The sequence below is a fragment of the Anarhichas minor genome, unplaced genomic scaffold (assembly GCF_050575085.1).
Source record: "Anarhichas minor isolate MPS153535 unplaced genomic scaffold, ASM5057508v1 ptg000027l, whole genome shotgun sequence".
NCBI classification, from domain to species: domain Eukaryota; kingdom Metazoa; phylum Chordata; class Actinopteri; order Perciformes; family Anarhichadidae; genus Anarhichas; species Anarhichas minor.
In genome coordinates, this window is record NW_027466473.1 from 23,245,439 (window position 1) to 23,261,515 (window position 16,077).

Below are 16,077 nucleotides of genomic sequence, written 5' to 3' on the forward strand. Positions count from 1 at the left end.
AGCAGCTGCAACATCTGCTTAAATATTAACTATGCAAGATGTCTGATGTTTCTGGTGCGTTCATATCTTTTTCTGCCTGTGTTCAGATTTCACTTTAAAAATGAACGCTCGAGGAAGCGCTTTGAAATGCGTGTCTGGGTGAAGCAGCGGTGAGACTGAAGGAAACAGATCTGGCTTCAGAAGCGGTGTTGACCGTATGGAACCTCCAGCGAGGATGGGCGGGGGCGAACTGCAGGCCCTTTTCTTTAATGCTCGGAATATTCTCAATCGGCGTGACTGGAGAATATTCGCTCCCTCTCGACTGAATGCTTCTATTCACAAGTCGTCTCTTCTTCGGGAAATAAAAGTGAGGATCATGCCGGCGATATACAAGCTTTTCATCTCCCACATAAATAGACCTCGAGGTATTCATCTGGAGACCTTCTCCCTCAGGATTTGTCGCTGCCCCCCCCCCCCCCCGGCTAAATGAAGAGGAGACATTTCATTCGTTTGGCTCTTGGACGATAATAAGTTTTATTTTCTATGAATACGAAGAGCTCTGTTGTCATAAATCACATTAAGCATTCAAAGATATTTATCATTGTTTTTAAAGTTGATCATGTGGAAGGATCGGTTCTTACAGAGATGTATCTCTCTGTTTTAACATCTAACACTCTCTGCATCTCAAGCTATTTAAACAGTCACAGAATGACGCACAGGTGAGGCAGAGCAGGCACAGCCGGCTCGTTCACCGGCGTTGGAAAGCACCAGGCGGTTCAAGACTCTTCTCTGTCATCGGAAACATATATCATCATATTTTAAGTTACGCTGTAGAGCTTTAAGAACCGCATGAAAACCCAAAAAACTGCTCAAATGGAAGAATCGCAGTCCTAATTGACAACGTCAATGGCTTGTTCTGTCCCATTAACTGTGTACTTGTATATACTGCACATATTGCCAACTATCTCCCAATTATTATCGCAACATATGTTATGCCTGAGAAAATGTTTGGCAAAGTGAAGGTAGAGGGAAGGCAGCTCGTAGTAAACAGGCTACGATGTGGAAAATCACTCGTCTGGTCAATTGGAGCTCAGTGGTGAAGCCTCATCTCATCGGCTACACTGCAAACATGTACCACACACCTGTGGTTAAACACCGTTCATGAACCGATAGTGCTACACTGTGAGCCGCTAATAACTAAGCTAACCGCCAACGTATACGGAGGCTGCACTGTGTTACATAATGCCGTGTTTAAGCTCTATTGGGGAAAAAAGAACACTGTTCGAAGGTAATTAGTAACTATCAGGATGTGTTCAAATGTAATCTTGTAAAATGTAGTTTTCGGCGAGAAAGTTGAATAAATCCAGATGTTTTCACAGCAATATCAAATAGATATTAGAGATGAATTATGACGCGTTTAACTTCCCAACTATAGCTCCAAGCAGATCAAACATATTAAAACTACTAATACTAAGACAAAGCAAATAATTCAATAAAGATGAAATCATTTGTTTTCTAATCATTTCAATTGTGTGTTTTTTAATGCAAATAACCACTAGATTACAATAATTAAGTAAAAGGATAAGACGTGTTTTCTATCTGAACAGAGAGCCTGTGTTACAAACTGGAGGCTCGGAGTTTGTTGGGGGGGGGGGGGGGGGGGGGGGGGGGGGGGGGGGGGGGGTCAGAAAGATGCCACTGAGTGCTTTGAGCCACCGTCACACATGAATGCAGGCAAGTGATCATTCACCTGCTATTCACTGCCACTTACCAAAGTAGAGCCTTTAGTGGAGACTGTGGAGCTGAGACCATTCTAGTGGCCGACAGTCTCGCTGTGAGCGATTCTGCTGCACCAGTTCTGACTTCACTCTTTCCTTTTCTTAAATGCGTCTCTTGTGAGTCTCCCATATTTATGCTAGTGCAATAGTAAATTGCTAAAGTGCCCCGTAAATCCTTAAATAGCACAAATCCTGCACAGTAAACGGTCAAGATGAACTGCACACGACAGCTTCCATTTACTACAATAATCAGTCTGCTGTGCAAATAACAGGGAAATAGTTTTAACCCTCTCAGTGCCGTTATTGATGATTTCAACTCCAGAAGGTAATTTGGTATAATAATGTGAATCTAAAGGATCTCATTAGTCCTCCATTTTTCACTTATATTGACACCACAGATGTATTTCTTGGAGAAAATGTGCCACTTTAGAAGCTATTGATTGCTGCTTTGCCGCCTGGCACAGACCCCTAATCATAAAACATCTACAAAGGTCTAGTGTGCTGATTTATGTTTAACAAAGACAGACATGATATTTAGAGTAAAACACCAGTAAACAACCCATCTGCATGTTTCCTCCCTCCATCAGCAGCACAGCGTCGGGTCCATTACCGATGAAAGTGAGCGCCGTTTCTCAGACAAAGCCAAACTTGTCAGAAAAGCGCGATCACTCAAAGCGAGTGCAGTTTGGAAGTGAAGGAAAGGGAAAGACATGCACGGTGCCTATAAAACAAGCAAAGCAATGGAGAGGAGAGACGGAGTCCATCGGTAAGTAGATGTGGTGTCTCGGACCATTACTGAGCAGAAAAACTCACTGACTGTGCATCTGAAATGAATAAGCCATCAGCCAGATTTAACGCGTGCGATGGCGTGTGGCTCTTAAGATAAACCCGGCGACTGTTATCTCGGTGGAGAGCCGAGGGTTTGCACGGAGAGCTTACTGTATGCTCAGGAATGGGTCCAGTTTTTAATGAGGGTAAAAGGACACAGCTCTCATCTTTATTTCATGGCGGCGTGTGCATCTGTGGAGTCCTCTGAAAAAAAGAAATCTGTGATAAACAAAGCCTATCTGGAGGAGGCCTTGCAGCAGCGAGCGGGCCTATATCAGGCACTGTTGCATGGCAGATAATATGAGCTGCTGGCACTGGGAGGAGGAGGAGGGGAGTGCTTGCTGCAGACTGAAGGTAGAATGGGCTCCATGGGAAAGGGACACTGCTGCCTCCATGGCCGTCCAGTGAGGTCCCTTCATCAGCCTGCGTGTCCTCTGTTTTCTCTCCACGCCTCTCTCTCGGCGTCCCGTTCACCCTCCACAGAGCGATGGGGAGGGCTCTCTGAATAGCAATAACCCGGCCCGCCGTCGATCCGTCTTCTGCTTCATTAAGGGGGCCGCAGCGTTATTGCTGCACCGTAATGATCCCACAGATCCCCCCCCCCCCCCCCCCCCCCTCCCCACAGGCTTTTCAGAGATGTCATAAAAGAGAACCCATGAGTTGCACCGGAAATGTATGTGAATTATTAATTCCTCGGTCCCCGGAGGAAAGTTGGTCTGTGTGTGCGTGAGGGCCTGCACACACTCCTGGCTTCTGCTTCCTACTTCATACTTCATACAGGTTGATTCAAAATTCATGTGGCTGGCTCCTTTGGCGCTTTAGAGTTATTACCACAAGAAAAAAAAGTCAAATGAAAGGCTGCGGTAGTATGCAGCTCAGATGTATGGCCTCTGCCTCTCATTCACACCTCGGGATGGCGATGCAAAAGAGACTTCATGCTTTATGCAGACTAATGCGGCAGAAACGCATCAGCAGAAAGCGGAGAAATGAGAGAAGGCGATCGGGTCGCGAGCCCCTGTGTATGCAGACTACAGCAGGCCCATAAACTCAAAGCCTTTCCTCCGATTGCTATAAAAAGTCCAGTAAAAAACAACACGCTCGGAATATCCCTCTAAGAAGCATTAACAGTGATGGGGACAGTGTATTTAACTCATAATCGTCAAATACACCGTCACCGTAGCGGGCTGTCGGTGTATATCTGGTGATAATCACATTAAAGACCAGATTTCCTGCTCAACATTTCAATCCTGTCTCCGGGGATCTTTGCCTCTTGCTTTTCTGCTTCATTAAATGCATTTTAAAGGTGATTAGTCCATGAAAACTGACAAAACGTTTTAGTTCCCGTTTAAATATGGAGACCAACGCCACACAAAGGCTTCAAATGTAATGTATAATACGTGATGCATGTCTTCAAATGTAATGTATAATACGTGATGCATGTCAGCGTGTTACAAACAGGACCTTTCATTCAGGTTGCACAGTTCTACCGGAGATTGTTTCTCTTGTTTTCCCAGTGAGACATTTATTTTGCCAAGAACTACTTTCATTTTTATTTATTTTAATTGTGTAGAAAAGTGTGTCCACAACAAGTGTAGACAAGTACATGAAGACATAAATGATTTAAGACATTAAAGTAAGACAGAGACGGACGACAGAGGGGACAAAACATAAACATAAAGAATGTAACTAATATATATCACAAAGAAACTTCCCCAGTTGACTTACATAAAGACAATTAGTTATTGTATTAAAGGTTTTCTGACATTTTATGTTTCAATATGCAAATGAGGCATTATCAACTGCTTACTTTTGGTGAGAGAAATCTACAGACAAAAAAGTAGAACAACACTCGTCTGAAACGAGATGTTATGGATGCAAAATAGCCCAAAACTCTCCTGATTGGCCGGTGAATAACGTCAATGTTTTTGTCTGTAGTGTACTTTCAATATTCACTTCCTGCCTACAGTTGTTGAAAGCACACTGACATGACATTGACCTACATCACAGCGTCTACCACTAAAAGCACTAAAAGCACTGTCCAATGCCAATCACACTAACGTCCAGACTCACATTAATATGACGTGAGAAACAGAGCACACTGACTAATGCTCTCTGACCCAATCGGCTATCGGTCTGACGATGAAAAGCCTCCGGGAGCGATGAGCTACATCTCTGGGGTTCCTGTCTATCCATCGATATCCAGACAGAGACGTCTTTTACTCTGCGCATCGTTTACAGTCCGATTCGCAACTTGACATGTGAGACCGGATTGATACGATGGCTGGCGGGTTCCACGATTGCATTTCGGCCGATGTGTTCCGCCTCTTTTGCTCTCCACATGGACCGTTTATCTGCATTCAGCCAAAGCAAACAGAAACCACAAAGTGTCCGATAGCAAAATCTTTTGTTGTTCCCAACAGATGTGTATTTGGAAATGGTGGCGGCAAATGAAATCATTCAGATCTCAGTTATGATGTAATAAACAGGCAACAACCTCCAGTTCTGCAGAGTGAAGCCAAAGCTTCATGTTTTAAAGCTGCATTCTCTCTAGTGTCCACCAGGGGGCGACTCCTCTGGTTGTATAGAAGTCTATGAGAAAATGACTCTACTTCTCTCTTGATTTATTACCTCAGTAAACATTGTAAACATGAGTTTATGGTCTCAATCTCTAGTTTCAAGTCTTCTTCAATACAGCATGATGTTCATTTAGTACATTATGGTCCATTTAGAGTCAAACAGACCATAAAGCAGGGGATGCTTTAGGGCGGGGCTACACAGTGATTGACAGGTCTCTACCAGAGACGTATACAGCGTCTCTACGTCACTCCTCCTCAGTCCAGATATGGTCACTTCTGGTGACGACCATGATGAGTACATCAACTTCTTATATACAGTCTATGGTAATAATCCATAATGAAGGTGCCAAGAATTATATTTCAGTGAAAACTAAGGCATGTTATAATATTATCGTTTTGTTTTAGAGATTATAGTATTTTTAGTTTGTTCAATGCCTAAAATAAATGAGGTGACAAACTCCAGCAGAGCGTCTCGTGACTGAGATGAATTATCACTGTAGTCTGTCAGGAACGAAGCCAGCAGCAGTGTGACGTTGTTCTACTGATGAGCGGCTGCTGTTGACATCCTGTCTGCGGTTTCTTTAGACCGTGACCCTGTGACCACGTAACCATGGGCAGATCACACGGTCACATGACTCATTTTTGTAAGGGTCACATGTAACAGCTTTGGAAGGCGCTGACAAACGAAGTGCAGATTGGGTAATCAGATCAGAAAACACTCACACGGGGGATTTTGGAAGGAAACGACAAACAACATATTCTGTCATTTAGTTTGGAGCACTTCCAGACGCTCTCCTCACCAGGAGAAGACTGCAGCATCTGTTGTCGTTTCAAATGCATTAAATAGACAGACAGGTTATAGCACCGCAAATCTCCACGTCTACTTTCTGTAGCCATGCCTTTTGGAAGGCTACGGTGAACATCAGGAGTGTCACAAGGCTCCAAATCCACGACTCAATATGACTTTTGATTTGAAGCTCTTGACTCGATATATGATTTTAGGATTTGTTTCTCAGACTATGAAGTCTTGATTCATAGAGATCAACAGATCACTGGTTTCATCTTTAAAAAGACGGTACATGGTATCAAGTGTGATATAACCACCATGTTATTTTGGGAACGTACCGCACTAAGGCCATATGGTCAAATGAAATAATCTATTTAAAATAAAACATAACTATTATAAAAATAAAACTTATTTTACCAATCAATTGGTAACAAACTGACGGGCCACTAGTGTGTCAACGCCTCCCGTTAGACGACCTGCTTGAGAGCGACTGAATAGGGAACAAAAGCAGGAAAACTATGAAAATGGGAGAATCAGTTCAGACTGGAGAACCCAAAGACGACAACAACAACAACAACAACAGCCGCTGAGACAACAAGCGGGTGGAAACGCTGGAAGCAGGAAGGATTTTCCAGTTCTGTTGTTTCTCCGTCTTCTGTGACTCCGTCAGTGGCCATGTCTCCGTAAGCTACGGTGTGCTGTTTTTGAAATGTTGTTTTTATCTTCTTTGGGTAAGCGTGAGTAGCGTGTAGCGTGAGTAGCGTGAGTAGCGTGTAGCGTGAGTAGCGTGTAGCGTGAGTAGCGTGAGTAGCGTGTAGCGTGAGTAGCGTGAGTAGCGTGTAGCGTGAGTAGCGTGAGTAGCGTGAGTAGCGTGTAGCGTGAGTAGCGTGAGTAGCGTGAGTAGCGTGAGTAGCGTGAGTAGCGTGAGTAGCGTGAGTAGCGTGAGTAGCGTGAGTAGCGTGAGGGCAGCAGTAGTAAGGCGGAGGGGGAAAATAATACTCTGACAATAATCACCGATCCGGATTTCGATTTGGAAGCTTGAAATCCAGACACTCGTAGTAAACACGGTACGATCAGAAGACGCTCAGACACGACATGAATCATTTTGGAAGGATGTGACATCACCTATGTTGTCATTCAGGTTTGAGGATTTGTTGCTTCCCCAAAAAAGTCTGAGGAGAAACTGCTGCCGAGTGATGAACTCCCCAACAGCCGACGTTAATGTTTAAATCCGTGTTGCTGTGTGAGTAAATATAACAGAATCTCAGTATTTTTTTGCCTGGTTGGATTTATTCAGAACAATAATGAGCCATGAGGTTATGCACCTTTACCCGTGTTGGAGAACCGGTCTGTCACAGTCTACAGAGTCCATCGCCTTCAGGGGTCAGAGTTGCCAGTCTGGATGTGATCACGCAGAACTGTGGAGGATTATGCTCGTTCGGCCACACGCACGCCTGAATGCAGCCATTATTCATTCAGCATTGGCAATCCGATCAATTATCCAACAGGGAGAGGTGAAACAAAATCCATGAACTCTGGAGTCAATGCAGTCGATGAACTCTGACCTTTTCAACATTCTCAAACCACCAACACTACACTAATCAGACAGCTGTACCTACATGGACACATGCGGGGGATCGGCACCAGCAAAGGCAGCCGCACAGTCGGCGCAGACGGCCAAGCGGTCGGGAAGCCTCCCGAAGTCCCGCAGAGATCAGATAAACAAGGCGAGCAAAGAGGGCCGGGTGTGCATGAGAGTGATAAAGAGTCACTGATGCCGTGTTCACCTCCGCCAAATAGATGTGTCAGACCAGAGCTTCTCAAGGCTCCGGGGGGAGACTCAATAAAAGTAAAAATATAAAAACTACCGGTTTCTCAGGACAAAGTAAACAGGCGGCGAGCGTGACGTTATTGATAGACCATAAACCAACACCGCCGCTGCTTCTCCGTGTCAGTTACCGCTGTCACAGCAGTCAGAGCGACTGTCACCTCCTGTCACTGCCGTGGAATACCCCCCCCCCCCCCCCCTATCAGGACGGGGAAATGGAGCTCGCACAAAATAAACAACATGCAGTCAAGAGGAGGTGGAAATATGTGCGTGATTTCACATTTTCTAAAGCGAGCTGCAGCACACGTCAACAGCGACTCCAGACACACAAACACACTTTTCAACCTGCTGAACCGAACACTTTTTGGTGCTACGGCTGCAATCTGACACGGAAACATTCAACTTCATGCATTACACATGACAAAGTACATGACCTTTGTTTGACTGTATTAATCGTGATCAGGCATTTTGAGGTTTGGGCTGAGCGTGGTTAAAAACCAAAAATAAAATAAACGTTTGCAAAGAAAGGGGAGTTTAAAACATCTCAAAGCTACTTAGAAAAGAAAGAAACCTGTGGTGACGTTGGAATAGTTAATACACAGTTTAAACACCAGTATCCAAACTTCTACTTAAAGGGACAGTGTGTAGGATTTAGAGACATCGAGCGGTGTGAACAATGGAAGTCAGACGGCGGTTGGCAGTACCACAGATTGGCACTCTGTGGCTCACGTTACCGTAGGTTCACAAGCGTGTAGAGAACTACGGTGGCCTTCAGGTGGCAGCCAATGTTTAGTTTGACCGTTCTAGGCTACCGTAGAACATGGCGGTGTAAAATAGCGGTGTAAAATAGCGGACTCAAAGAAGAGGACCTGCTCTCTATGCAGACATAAAGGACTCATTCTTAGTTAACAAAAACATGATTATTAGTTTCAGGTGATAATACACTAATGAAAACATCATTAAGGGTCAGTGTCTGCTCTCGGTGGGAATCACTGCTCCGCTCAGCATCCACTCCTTTATCTTGGTCGGACTGCTTGATCGATGAATGGTGAATAAACTCATCTCTCCGCAGAGCTGGCCCTTGTTGCTTTTAGTCCACAGACACAATCAGGGGAATCCTGGCTGGCAAATCAATTCACCGGTTTGGTGAACGGGGCTGTGTTGCGGCGGCGTATTGTCCCGAGACAAGAAGAGGCATCGAGCCACCTGAGATGAACATTTACAGCCTCGTGTTCACGGTATCCTCATATTCACCCCTGAAAAGCCAAATCCACAGAGCAGAGAAGCCCGGGAAAGTTCTGAACTTGTAAAATAATGAGGCTGTGAGACATCACAGAGGGACACCTCTGTGATTAAGTTCATGAAAGTGTGTGTGACTGAAAAGGGTGTGAATACCAATGGGACAGCACTCTGCTGCAACACATCGCGTTAAAACGACAACGACAAACAATACGATGTACAATGGAGGGTATTTATCTTAACTTTGTACTTCCAGACTCTTTCCTCACAAGATGAGACGTCATTTAAAATAATCTATTTACTCGTTTTTGTCAAAACAGCTTCAATGACAAAATTTAATGTTTGATGAATAAATAAATATCCTCTGATTTCATGTGTTTTTATGTTCCATCTTTGATCCTTAATGTTTCTGAGTACATTTAATATGACTATATCAAACATGAACACACCTGTGCCGTCCTCTTTGTGGGTAATTCCCTCACGCAAAGTCTGCATCTAATACTGACTTACGTAAAGGGTTCATAACGGGCTCAAAATGTCTGCCAGAGAGCCTCAAACACTCAACGATCTGACAGTGGGACAGAGCTAAAGCCTCGCAGACTTTACGGGAGCGCGCCTCAAAGTCCTCCGGAGTGCTGGGATTGGGATCGGGCCTGAGTCAGTAATGCTTGTTCTGCATCAGGGCTGTTGAACATCAAATTTAAAGGATAAGTTGAGATTTATTCAAGTCTGACCTCATAAAAAAGCACCCGTGTGATTCAGGGACCGGGACATGAGGTGCACCACACCGCCCTTTTGTTGCCCAATCAAACTTTGCAGTTTGCTGCTTCTCTTTCTTGTATCATTGCTAGGCAACTACTAAATAAATGCTAACATTGGCTGAACACAAACCAAGAACTGCAAAAAGTATGTTACCCTAAATCTAAACTACGCCACTAATTAGCCTTCCTGCTGCCGTTGAGACGCCGGTCGGTGGAGTCGTACAGCTCCAGGTATCCAGCAGGAGAAAAACAACACACCAAGACGTTTTCCGCCCAGAGTCAAAAACACGATGCCTTCAGGGCACTTCTGTGAAAACGTGATGCGCATAGAGCAGAACAACACTCATTAAAAACAATTAGTAAGAATGTCTGATCAGAGCCTCAGAACATCACTCTGATGGAGACAAAGAGCGTTCTGTCCACAACCACTTCCTTTAAGTGACCACGTGGAAAGCAAGTAAGTTCATTTAACATTCAAAATGTTCATGTTTGTTTGCTTCGTAGTTTTTTTTACCACTGCGTGTGTGTTCGATTTCTCCAGCAGTCAAAGAGAATGTAAACATGTTATTGTATATGTCATGGCAATCTCTTCAACATGGCCTGCAGTCATTACGACACTAATTCCAATCAAGATTGCAGAAAAACCTTCAATTCTCGTCTCAAACGTATTAGTTGTTGAGTTTATTCTTCACTCTTGTGATTGCTACAACGCTCCATCGGCATGTTTTCTGTTGATACGGTGAAATGTTCCTCCAGAGAGGGACAGAGAACCCGGTGCTCCTGTAGCATACGGGTCATGTGATCTGTGGCCGAGGTGTTGTCGTGTTTACTCATATGTCAGACGGCACCCTGGTACGTAAACTCGTTCGCTGTCGCCACCTTCGTCAAAGCTGATAAATTCTTAACGACGTGGACCAATGGGAGAAGCCGTAACCTAGTAACAAGCCAAGAAAACATTAATATTTCATAGAGGCTGCAGCGTGGGAGCCGTGAGGTTATCTGAATAAAATGCAGCCCCTCTGGCCATTAACAAAGGAGAATCCTCTGTGGTCATGCCTTCATTAAAATGAAACATGGATAACGTGGTAATAAATTCAGCCATTTTAATACTTTACGAAGCCTTGTTGTGACTGTTAAAGAGCCAGAGACCTCGACACAGGAACACACAAACAGGACTCTTATTGTAATTTATGCTAAATATTATTCACTATTTTTAATGTTTTATCTTCCAGTTTGCACCAGATGAGCCGAGATAGACGATCGCAGCACGCCGTCCCACTTCCACCGAGTTTAGCCACAAATCGTCCCAAAGCGTTTCCTTTCATGCGAGCACGACGCCGGTCGCTCTGAGACGCTCTGCTTCTCAGGAAGCGTCCCCAGCAGGAGGTACGGGGACAACTGATGAGAGACGCTCTCATACGTACAACGGGCTTCAATAGACGTATTCACAGCGGCGTGGGAACGAGGCTCAGGTACTTCTGGATTTAACAACACAACACTGGATCAACAAAACGTGACGTACACACGAGCAGCAAAAACTACAACATTGGTTTTGGGTGTGCTCAGTGAAGCACAATGGTGAAGAGAACTGTTCACCATGGAGGAAGCCTCAGACGATGCCTGATTGTGATTTCAAGTGCAGCAGCAGGAGCAGGAGGAGCAGGAGGAGGAACAGGAGCAGGAGGAGGAACAGGAGCAGGAGGAGGAGGAGGAGGAACAGGAGGAGGAGGAGGAGCAGGAGGCCTGAATTAACTACACTGCCTGTAATTAACTGCCTGAAAAACTGAAAAACTGCCTTTTTCTTTTGCCAAAATAAGCCAAAAAACACAGGCGGCAGACTTCACCTTGGCTGCTTGTTTGACTGCTACCTCCGCTCTCTGTCTCACCTGGGAAATGAGCTCCATCTAATGAGGAACGTGACTCACCATGTGTGAGCCCCTACCACAGCCCCCCCCCCCCCCCCCCCCCAGGAGGAAGAGAGGTCTAGGAGAATACGCCAAGAACACGTTTAGAGCCTCTAAAAACCCAAAAAATCTCCGTCTGACCAAACAGCACCAGGAACTAAAGGAACCTTCACGAACTAGATATAAATAAAGAACAGTCACCGTTTCCACAGCGTCTGAAGAACGGTGGAGATTAGTCAGGTTGTAGACTGATTACAGATTGTGTTTTTAGAGCACAGCGTTGTTTGAGAGGTTATTCACGCACGCAACAACACAAGGATCATGTTGTTCTTTGCGGGTACCTTTGGCGTGTGATATTTGAAAGATTACCAGAGGCGGAAAGAGACGCTGAAAATGTCACCCGTCTCTTAAAGAACACACAATCTGCTGGGTGTTCTGTGATTTGTATTCCTGCGTTAGTACAAATCCACAACTTCTTTATTTCAGCTCTTCAGCTGCATTTCCACCACTTCGTTGCCGGTACCTTTCGTCCACCGACTACTTCTATCGGACTTAAGGTTCCTTCAGCACATTGTTCATTTCCACAGAGATCTGAAGAAGTGGCAGGAAAAGAGGGCAGCTGCTATTCATCTCAAAGAAAAAGTTGAAAGAAATAAACCCATAGGTTCTGTGTTAATGCGACTACTGCTGCACGTCGGATGTAATGAATGAGATGTAGATGTGGATGAAACTAACAGCATCTGTCTCCACACTGAATCATCTGTTCAGTGTTTGATGGTTATTTATTTGTGCTTCAGAACCAAACAATGAGAAAATGAACTTGTTTTTTCTCATTCTCAGCACCGTCTCTTCTACCCCTGGCCCTCTGGCTTTTAATGTTATCAGACAAAGAGACCTGCCCCCCGTCCCAAAATCTAGAGTAGAGTTCAAGCAGCAGCGCTGGGTGTGTTTGACCAATCAGTGACTGTCATCCCTGCAAACCCCACCCTGAAGATTCCTGTATATTCAGAAAGTGGCCAGCCGGGACCATTTGGGGGGTAAAATGCCCCCAGAACTGAATTTAGACCCTGGTCCCTACGGTCACAATGCTCGAAATGTTCCTTGTCCCTGGAAAAAAGTCCCTGCGATGAAAAAAGAAACTTTTGTAGACGTGTCGGGAACCACACAACTTTTTACGTCAATAAGCACTGCAAGAAATGTCCACCCCGACTATCGATTCCAGCAGCACCTCGGCCTGCTTCCTGCTGCCGGAGCAGCCTGGAGGTTTGTGTTTGCTCAATCAGCATCTCTCAGTTAATCAAACCGAACCCTGAGAGTTTGCTGGGCCATCTGAAGGCATGCGAGGACCAGGGACAGCATTTGGGCCCAAGACCCTGGTCCCTTTGAGTAAAACAAAAGTACTTGAGATCCTAAAAAGGTTCCTGCGTCTAGATACAAACCCCACACAAGTATATGAGCTGGAAGGATCTTTTTGTTCCGTTTAATTTAAACACTGAATATAAAAACCTGTTTCTATGTGTATTCTGTATCCACCACCGTCTTCTTGACTACAACACACTATTTGGAATGCTCTTTCATGAGGCTACGTTGCACACTGAGGCAATAATCCAGATTATAATATTACAGTTAAATCAAATATCTGTATCACTGTGATATCATAGCCTTTGATGACGTTTCTTCAGCAATGCACCGGCGTACTTGAGCAGTGTTGAGGTAACTTTTGTCTCAGGGATTCTCATATCAGTGAGGTGTCCTTTTTATCGGCTCTCAGAACTAATTAGTTGCACAGCTGGCACCTGCTCTGCCCTCCGGTGAAGGCAGACCGGGACTCGGTTCAAGATGCAGTGTTGATGCTGGATGCCGCTGCCACATGTCAGCTGTTTGACTTGGCTGAATATTGTGCTGACTGCTGCGGTCCACTGTCGGGGCCCAGGCGGCGGATCTGTCCATTACGTGACTGCTCTCTTTAACTCGAAGGACCTCAAATGTGAGAACCGTGGAGGGGGCTCAGACAATCCAGGTTTTCACTCCCAGTCAAGGACTCCACTAGAAGATTTCGCTGATTAGCAGCTCCCTTCAGAGGAGGGAGGTAATCAGAGAAAACTCTTGTGCGATGTTTGGCTCCGCTGAAAGAACTGCACACGTTGGAGCCATCGAGGAAACTTGATTTTGTGCTCCAGAGACTATTCCAGATGATGATAAACAGCATGAGAGGCTGAAGCCATGATGTTTGAGCAGCCTTTACTTCGGTGGCTACATTATAGAGGCGCTGCAGGGATGATGTAGTTTAGTAGGCTAACAGGAAGTGAGCATCACACTCTATAAAGGAACTCCTCCATGGTCACATGACTCCACGTTAGTCTATAAAGGAACTCCACCACGGTCACTCTCCACGAATATTATAGAAGCCCATGAAATCGTGAGCAGAAATGCTCTAATAATATATGCAGATACAATTACATACACGAGGGTTTAATCAAATGCTTCCCGATTCAATACGTACATTTACGTCCCTGAGGAATTCTCCTCCTCATCCTCTCATCTCCAGTCAAACAATACAAGAAGCCATCAGACAGACAGAGTCAATAAAAACACAGGAAACCTCTGCACACGCCCCTAAACAGATCACACACATGAACCCTCTGACACACACACACACACACACACACACACACACACACACACACACACACACACACACACACACACACACACACACACACACACACACACACACACACACACACACACACACACACACACACACACACACACACACACACACACACACACACACACACACACACACACAACGATGTAGCGATAACGCCTGCAGACCACTGCTTTAGCAATACGATCGATGAGTATCCGAAAGCGTCAAAACATATATTTGTTGCATTGAATGACTCATCATATGTATTGTCTGACAGAATTCATTAGAGCTGTGCATTCATGGCACTGCTGTGACATTATGACTTCAAAGTGAAGTGATGACAGCGTGTATCCGTTATCGTCTTGACAGGTTTACACCGTCAAAAACAGCCGAGGAAATAGACGGAAGACAAACCAACTAAACACCGGGTCATTAAATGCAGCGATTAAGTGACAGACCAACGAGTGGCCCATTAAAGAATAAACACTGATCGAGTAAAATACTGGCCCATTAACTACAAAACAGACTGGCCCATTAAGTGCCAAGATAGAGTGACAAATTAAGACTTGCCCAATACATAATTGAGACGGTACGACTAAAAACAGGCTCGTTAAATATTAAGTGACCAAAATTTGGTCCGAATGGAGAAAATAACCAACTCAGATATTGGCCTATTAAATACTGAGACAGACAAACTATTTAACGCTGATCTATTAAATAGTCTTAGGGTTAGGAATGGTTTCCAGAGTAGGGCCCATAATAGAGGACCGCATTGGGTTCACAAATCTCAAGGGAGGTAGGTCCCGGCATTCAGCCAGCGCTAACCAGAGAGATGGAGTCAACAAATGAGGTTGAAAAGAAGACTAAAGCAGAGCTCAGAGCTGCCGTCTGTTCCAGCAGAACTCTTTAGGAAGGTAACAAAGCGGCTCTAATAACAACCAAACGTACGGATAGAATTAGATTCAACATCTTTTCTTAATCTGTCAAAAGTGCCGACTTTAATTCAGCAAACGCATCATACACCAAAGAGCATGTGTAAAAGTACTTTGACACCACACATAGCTTTCTACACTTCCTGTGTTGTCTTCCTAGTTTCAGCAGCTTTTCCATCATCAACTTCTCACAGAACTTCATCTAAATTTGTTATCATTTTGTGGATTTCTTTGGTTTTGGAGGCCTCTTGCTGCAGTACCACTCATCGCCTGAACTGTTTATTGATGCGTAGGTGGGGGCGGTGTTTTACCAAAACACAAATGTCACTAAAACCAATGGAGGAGAGGGAAATATAAAGAGTGAGGAGGCTTCATGATTGTGACTGTCGTCCTTCTTGAGAGTGGCCATGCTCATCTTCTCTGTATTGGTCCCAGTTTAGTACATGTGTTACATGTTGAAGCATAACATAATATGAAGCTTTAACAGAGACCACCAGCCGGACGCGGGAGTTCTGGTGAACCCTGTTGGGTCGGAGCAGGTGGCAATGGTCTGTTAAACAGTAAATTAAACTAGCAGCATAAAAATGTCTCCAATTACAACATTAAAATGTGTCTTAGGTGTTACTGCGTCGATAATAATACAAATCCAATATTATAATAAAGAGCACCTTTGGCTGCATTGCAAGCACTTTTTCTTGATTATATACGAACATACTTTTACTTGAATGCAGGACTTTTACTTGTAACATTGCTTTTTTTTTAAATTTATTGTAGTATTAGTACTTTTACTTAAGTAAAACACCTTAGTACTT

The 16,077-nt window shown here is 44.5% G+C and overlaps 1 pseudogene; it reads right to left on the reverse strand.

Moving 5' to 3' along the window:
* Positions 1 to 15,620: 15,620 nt before the first annotated feature.
* LOC142961454 (U6 spliceosomal RNA) lies at positions 15,621 to 15,734 on the reverse strand (annotated as a pseudogene).
* Positions 15,735 to 16,077: the final 343 nt, after the last annotated feature.